A 7,952-nucleotide genomic window follows, 5' to 3' on the forward strand; every position below is an offset into this window, starting at 1 on the left:
TATCCTATCCTCTATCCTATCCTATCCTAATCTCTATCCTATCCTATCCTATCCTCTATCCTATCCTATCCTATCCTCTATCCTATCCTATCCTCTATCCTATCCTATCCTCTATCATATCCTATCCTCTATCTATCCTATCCTCTATCCTATCCTATCCTCTATCCTATCCTATCCTCTATCCTATCCTATCCTCTATCCTATCCTATCCCTTATCCTATGCAATCCTCTATCCTATCCGATCCTCTATCCTATCCTATCCTCTATAATATCGTATCCTCTAGCATATCATATCCTCTTTCCTATCCAATCCTCTATCCTATACTATCCTCTATCCTATCCTATCCTCTATCCTATCCTATCCTCCATCATCTCCTATCATCTATCCTATCCAATCCCCTATCATATCCTCTATCCTGTGCTCTTCTCTATCCTATCCTATCCTATCCCCTATCCTATCCTCTATCCAATCCTATCCTCTATCCTATCCTATCCTCTATCCTATTCTATCCTCTATCCTATCCTATCGTCTATCCTATCCAATCCTATGTCCTATCCTCTATCATATCCTATCCTCTATCCTATCCTATCGTCTATCCTATCCAATCCTCTATCCTATCCTATCCTATCCTCTATCCCATCCTATCCTCTATCCTATACTATCCTCTATCCTATCCTATCCTCCATCGTCTCCTATCCTCTATCCTATCCAATCCCCTATCCTATCCTCTACCCTATCCTATTCTCTATCCTATCCTATCCCCTATCCTATCCTCTATCCTATCCTCTCCTCTATCCTATCCTATCCTCCATCGTCTCCTATCCTCTATCCTATCCAATCCCCTATCCTACCCTCTATCCTATCCTATTCTCTATCCTATCCTATCCCCTATCCTATCCTTTATCCTATCCTATCCTCTATCCTATCCTCTATCCTATTCCATACTCTATCCCATCCTATCCGCTATCCTATCCTATCCTCTATCCTATCCTCTATCCTATCCTCTATCCTATCCGATCCTCCATCCGATCCTATTCTCTATCCTATTCTATACTCTATCCTACCCTATCCGCTATCCTATCCTATCCTCAATCCTATCCTATCCTCTATCCTATCCTATCCTCTATCCTATCCTATCATCTATCCTATCCTATCGTCTATCCTATCCTATCCTCTATCCTATCCAATCCTCTATAATATCGTATCCTCTAGCATATCAAATCCTCTTTCCTACAATATACTCTATCCTATCCAATCCTCTATCCTATCCTCTATCCTATCCTCTATCCTATCCGCTATCCTATCCTATCCTCTATCCTATCCTATCCTCTATCCTATCCTATCCTCTATCCTATCCAATCCTCTATCCTATCCGATCCTCTATCCTATCCTATCCTCTATAATATCGTATCCTCTAGCATATCATATCCTCTTTCCTATAATATCCTCTATCGTATCCTATCCTCCTTCCTATCCAATCCTCTATCCTATCCTGTATCCTATCCTCTATCCTATCCTATCCTCTATCCTATCATATCCTCTATCCTATCCTATCCCCTATCCTATCCTATCCTCTATCCTATCCTATCCTCTATCCAATCCTACACTCTATCCTATCCTATCCTCTATCCTATCCGATCCTCTATCCTATCCAATCCTCTATAATATCGTATCCTCTAGCATATCAAATCCTCTTTCCTATAATATACTCTATCCTATCAAATCCTCTATCCTATCCTCTATCCTATCCTCTATCCTATCAGAACGTCTATCCTATCCTCTATCCTGTCCTCTATCCTATTCTATCCTCTATCCTATCCTAACGTCTATCCTATCCAATCCTGTATCCTATACTATCCTCTATCCTATCCTATCCTATCCCCTATCCTATCCTCTATCCAATCTTATCCTCTATCCTATCCTATCCTCTATCCTATTCTATCCTCTATCCTATCCTATCGTCTATCCTATCCAATCCTATGTCCTATCCTCTATCATATCCTATCCTCTATCCTATCCTATCCTCTATCCTATCCTATCATCTATCCTATCCTATCCCCTATCCTATCCTATCCTCTATACTATCCTATCCTCTATCATATCCTGTCCTCAATCCTATCCTATCCTCTATCCTCTCCTATCCTCTATCCTACCCAATCCCCTATCCTATCCTCTATAATATCGTATCCTCTAGCATATCATATCCTCTTTCCTATAATATCCTCTATCCTATCCAATCCTCAATCCTATCCTCTATCCTATCCTCTATCCTATCCAATCCTCTATCCTATCCGGTCCTCTATCCTATCCTATCCTCTATAATATCGTATCCTCTATCCTATCCTATCCTGCATCGTCTCCTATCCTCTATCCAATCCTATCCTCTATCCTATCCAATCCCCTATCCTATCCTCTATAATATCGTATCCTCTAGCATATCATATCCTCTTTCCTATAATATCCTCTATCCTATCCAATCCTCTATCCTATCCTGTATCCTATCCTCTATCCTATCCTATCCTCTATCCTATCATATCCTCTATCCTATCCTACCCCCTATCCTATCCTATCCTCTATCCTATCCTCTCCTCTATCCAATCCTACACTCTATCCTATCCTATCCTATCCTCTAGCCTATTCGATCCTCTATCCTATCCTATCCTCTATCCTATCCTATCCTCCATCCTATCCTATCCTCTATCTTATCCTATCCTCTATCCTATCCTATCCTCTATCCTATCCTAACGTCTATCCTATCCAATCCTCTATCCTATCCTATCCTCTATCCTATCCTATCCTCTACCCTATCCTATCCTCCATCGTCTCCTATCCTCTATCCTACCCAATCCCCTATCCTATCCTCTATCCTATCCTATTCTCTATCCTATCCTATCCCCTATCCAATCCTCTATCCAATCCTATCCTCTATCCTATCCTATCCTCCATCCGATCATATCCTCTTTCCTATTATATCCTCCATCCTATCCTATCCTCTATCCTATCCTATCCTCTATCCTATCCTATCCTCCATCCGATCATATCCTCTTTCCTATTCTGTCCTCTATCCTATCCTATCCGCTATCCTGTCCTATCCTCAATCCTATCCTACCCTCTATCCTATCCTATTCTCTATCCTATCCTATCCCCTATCCTATCCTCTATCCAATCCTATCGTCTATCCTATACTATCCTCCATCCTATCCTATCCTCTATCCTATCCTATCCTCCATCCGATCATATCCTCTTTCCTATTCTATCCTCTATCCTATCCTATCCGCTATCCTATCCTATCCTCAATTCCATCCTATCCTCTATCCTATCCTATACTCTATCCTATCCTCTATCCTATCCTCTATCCTATCCTATCCTCTATCCTATCCAATCCGCTATCCTATAATATCCTCTATCCTAACCAATCCTCTACCCTATAATCTACCCTATCCTCTATCCTATTCTATCCTCTATCCTACTCTAAGGTCGATCCTATCCAATCCTCTATCCTATCCTATCCTCTCTCCTATCCTATCCTCTATCCTATCCTATCCTTTATCCTATCCTATCTTCAATCCTATCGTATCCTCTATCCTATCCTATCACCCATCCGATCCTATCCTCTATCCTATTCTATACCCTATCCTATCCGATCCTCTATCCTATCCTATCCTCTATAATATCGTATCCTCTAGCATATCATATCCTCTTTCCTATAATATCCTCCATCCTATCCAATCCTCTATCCTATCCTCTACCCTATCCTCTATCCTATTCTATCCTCTATCCTATCCTAACGTCTATCCTATAAAATCCTCAATCCTATCCTATCCTCTATCCTATCCTATCCTCTATCCTATCCTATTCTCTATCCTATCCTATCCCCTATCCTATCCTCTATCCAATCCTATCCTCCATCCTATCCTATCCTCTATCCTATCCTATCCTCTATCCTATCCTATCCTAATCTCTATCCTATCCTATCCTATCCTCTATCCTATCCTATCCTATCCTCTATCCTATCCTATCCTCTATCCTATCCTATCCTCTATCATATCCTATCCTCTATCTATCCTATCCTCTATCCTATCCTATCCTCTATCCTATCCTATCAGCTATCCTATCCTATTCTCAATCCTATCCTATCCTCTATCCTCTCCTATCCTTTATACTATCCAATCATCTATCCAATCCTCTATCCTATCCAATCCTCTATCCTATCCGATCCTCTACCCTACCCAATCCAATATCCTATCCTCTATCCTATCCTATCCTCTATCCTATCCTATCCTCTATCCTGTCCTATCCTCTATCCTATCATATCCTCTATCCTATCCTATCCTCTATCTATCCTATCCTATATCCTATCCTATCAGCTATCCTATCCTATCCTCAATCCTATCGTATCCTCTATCCTCTCTTATCCTTTATACTATCCAATCCTCTATCCAATCCACTATCCTATCCTCTATCCTATCCAATCCTCTATCCTATCCTATCCTCTATCCTATCCTATCCTCTATCCTATCCTATCCTCTATCCTATCCTATCCTCTATCCTATCCTATCCTCTATCCTATCCTATCCTCTATCCTATCCAATCCTCTATCCTATCCGATCCTCTATCCTATCCTATCCTCTATAATATCGTATCCTCTAGCATATCATATCCTCTTTCCTATAATATCCTCTATCCTATCCAATCCTCTATCCTATCCTCTATCCTATCCTCTATCCTATCCTCTATGCTATTCTATCCTCTATCCTATCCTATCGTCTATCCTATCCAATCTTATGTCCTATCCTATCCTCTATCCTATCCTATCCTCTATCCTATCCTATCCTCTATCCTATCCTATCCTCTATCCTATCCTATCCCTTATCCTATGCAATCCTCTATCCTATCCGATCCTCTATCCTATCCTATCCTCTATAATATCGTATCCTCTAGCATATCATATCCTCTTTCCTATCCAATCCTCTATCCTATACTATCCTCTATCCTATCCTATCCTCTATCCTATCCTATCCTCCATCATCTCCTATCCTCTATCCTATCCAATCCCCTATCATATCCTCTATCCTGTGCTCTTCTCTATCCTATCCTATCCTATCCCCTATCCTATCCTCTATCCAATCCTATCCTCTATCCTATCCTATCCTCTATCCTATTCTATCCTCTATCCTATCCTATCGTCTATCCTATCCAATCCTATGTCCTATCCTCTATCATATCCTATCCTCTATCCTATCCTATCGTCTATCCTATCCAATCCTCTATCCTATCCTATCCTCTATCCCATCCTATCCTCTATCCTATACTATCCTCTATCCTATCCTATCCTCCATCGTCTCCTATCCTCTATCCTATCCAATCCCCTATCCTATCCTCTACCCTATCCTATTCTCTATCCTATCCTATCCCCTATCCTATCCTCTATCCAATCCTATCCTCTATCCTATCCTATCCTCTATCCTATTCTATCCTCTATCCTATCCTATCGTCTATCCTATCCAATCCTATGTCCTATCCTCTATCATATCCTATCCTCTATCCTATCCTATCGTCTATCCTATCCAATCCTCTATCCTATCCTATCCTCTATCCCATCCTATCCTCTATCCTATACTATCCTCTATCCTATCCTATCCTCCATCGTCTCCTATCCTCTATCCTATCCAATCCCCTATCCTATCCTCTACCCTATCCTATTCTCTATCCTATCCTATCCCCTATCCTATCCTCTATCCTATCCTCTCCTCTATCCTATCCTATCCTCCATCGTCTCCTATCCTCTATCCTATCCAATCCCCTATCCTACCCTCTATCCTATCCTATTCTCTATCCTATCCTATCCCCTATCCTATTCTCTATCCTATCCTATCCCCTATCCTATCCTCTATCCTATCCTCTCCTCTATCCTATCCTATCCTCCATCGTCTCCTATCCTCTATCCTATCCAATCCCCTATCCTACCCTCTATCCTATCCTATTCTCTATCCTATCCTATCCCCTATCCTATCCTTTATCCTATCCTATCCTCTATCCTATCCTCTATCCTATTCCATACTCTATCCCATCCTATCCGCTATCCTATCCTATCCTCTATCCTATCCTCTATCCTATCCTCTATCCTATCCGATCCTCCATCCGATCCTATTCTCTATCCTATTCTATACTCTATCCTACCCTATCCTCTATCCTATCCTATCCTCAATCCTATCCTATCCTCTATCCTATCCTATCCTCTATCCTATCCTATCATCTATCCTATCCTATCCTCTATCCTATCCTATCCTCTATCCTATCCAATCCTCTATAATATCGTATCCTCTAGCATATCAAATCCTCTTTCCTACAATATACTCTATCCTATCCAATCCTCTATCCTATCCTCTATCCTATCCTCTATCCTATCCGCTATCCTATCCTATCCTCTATCCTATCCTATCCTCTATCCTATCCTATCCTCTATCCTATCCAATCCTCTATCCTATCCGATCCTCTATCCTATCCTATCCTCTATAATATCGTATCCTCTAGCATATCATATCCTCTTTCCTATAATATCCTCTATCGTATCCTATCCTCCTTCCTATCCAATCCTCTATCCTATCCTGTATCCTATCCTCTATCCTATCCTATCCTCTATCCTATCATATCCTCTATCCTATCCTATCCCCTATCCTATCCTATCCTCTATCCTATCCTATCCTCTATCCAATCCTACACTCTATCCTATCCTATCCTCTATCCTATCCGATCCTCTATCCTATCCAATCCTCTATAATATCGTATCCTCTAGCATATCAAATCCTCTTTCCTATAATATACTCTATCCTATCAAATCCTCTATCCTATCCTCTATCCTATCCTCTATCCTATCAGAACGTCTATCCTATCCTCTATCCTGTCCTCTATCCTATTCTATCCTCTATCCTATCCTAACGTCTATCCTATCCAATCCTGTATCCTATACTATCCTCTATCCTATCCTATCCTATCCCCTATCCTATCCTCTATCCAATCTTATCCTCTATCCTATCCTATCCTCTATCCTATTCTATCCTCTATCCTATCCTATCGTCTATCCTATCCAATCCTATGTCCTATCCTCTATCATATCCTATCCTCTATCCTATCCTATCCTCTATCCTATCCTATCATCTATCCTATCCTATCCTCTATCCTATCCTATCCTCTATACTATCCTATCCTCTATCATATCCTGTCCTCAATCCTATCCTATCCTCTATCCTCTCCTATCCTCTATCCTACCCAATCCCCTATCCTATCCTCTATAATATCGTATCCTCTAGCATATCATATCCTCTTTCCTATAATATCCTCTATCCTATCCAATCCTCAATCCTATCCTCTATCCTATCCTCTATCCTATCCAATCCTCTATCCTATCCGGTCCTCTATCCTATCCTATCCTCTATCCTATCATATCCTCTATCCTATCCTACCCCCTATCCTATCCTATCCTCTATCCTATCCTCTCCTCTATCCAATCCTACACTCTATCCTATCCTATCCTATCCTCTAGCCTATTCGATCCTCTATCCTATCCTATCCTCTATCCTATCCTATCCTCCATCCTATCCTATCCTCTATCTTATCCTATCCTCTATCCTATCCTATCCTCTATCCTATCCTAACGTCTATCCTATCCAATCCTCTATCCTATCCTATCCTCTATCCTATCCTATCCTCTACCCTATCCTATCCTCCATCGTCTCCTATCCTCTATCCTACCCAATCCCCTATCCTATCCTCTATCCTATCCTATTCTCTATCCTATCCTATCCCCTATCCAATCCTCTATCCAATCCTATCCTCTATCCTATCCTATCCTCCATCCGATCATATCCTCTTTCCTATTATATCCTCCATCCTATCCTATCCTCTATCCTATCCTATCCTCTATCCTATCCTATCCTCCATCCGATCATAT

This window comes from Halictus rubicundus, unplaced genomic scaffold (genome assembly GCF_050948215.1).
Source record: "Halictus rubicundus isolate RS-2024b unplaced genomic scaffold, iyHalRubi1_principal scaffold0135, whole genome shotgun sequence".
Lineage (NCBI taxonomy): Eukaryota > Metazoa > Arthropoda > Insecta > Hymenoptera > Halictidae > Halictus > Halictus rubicundus.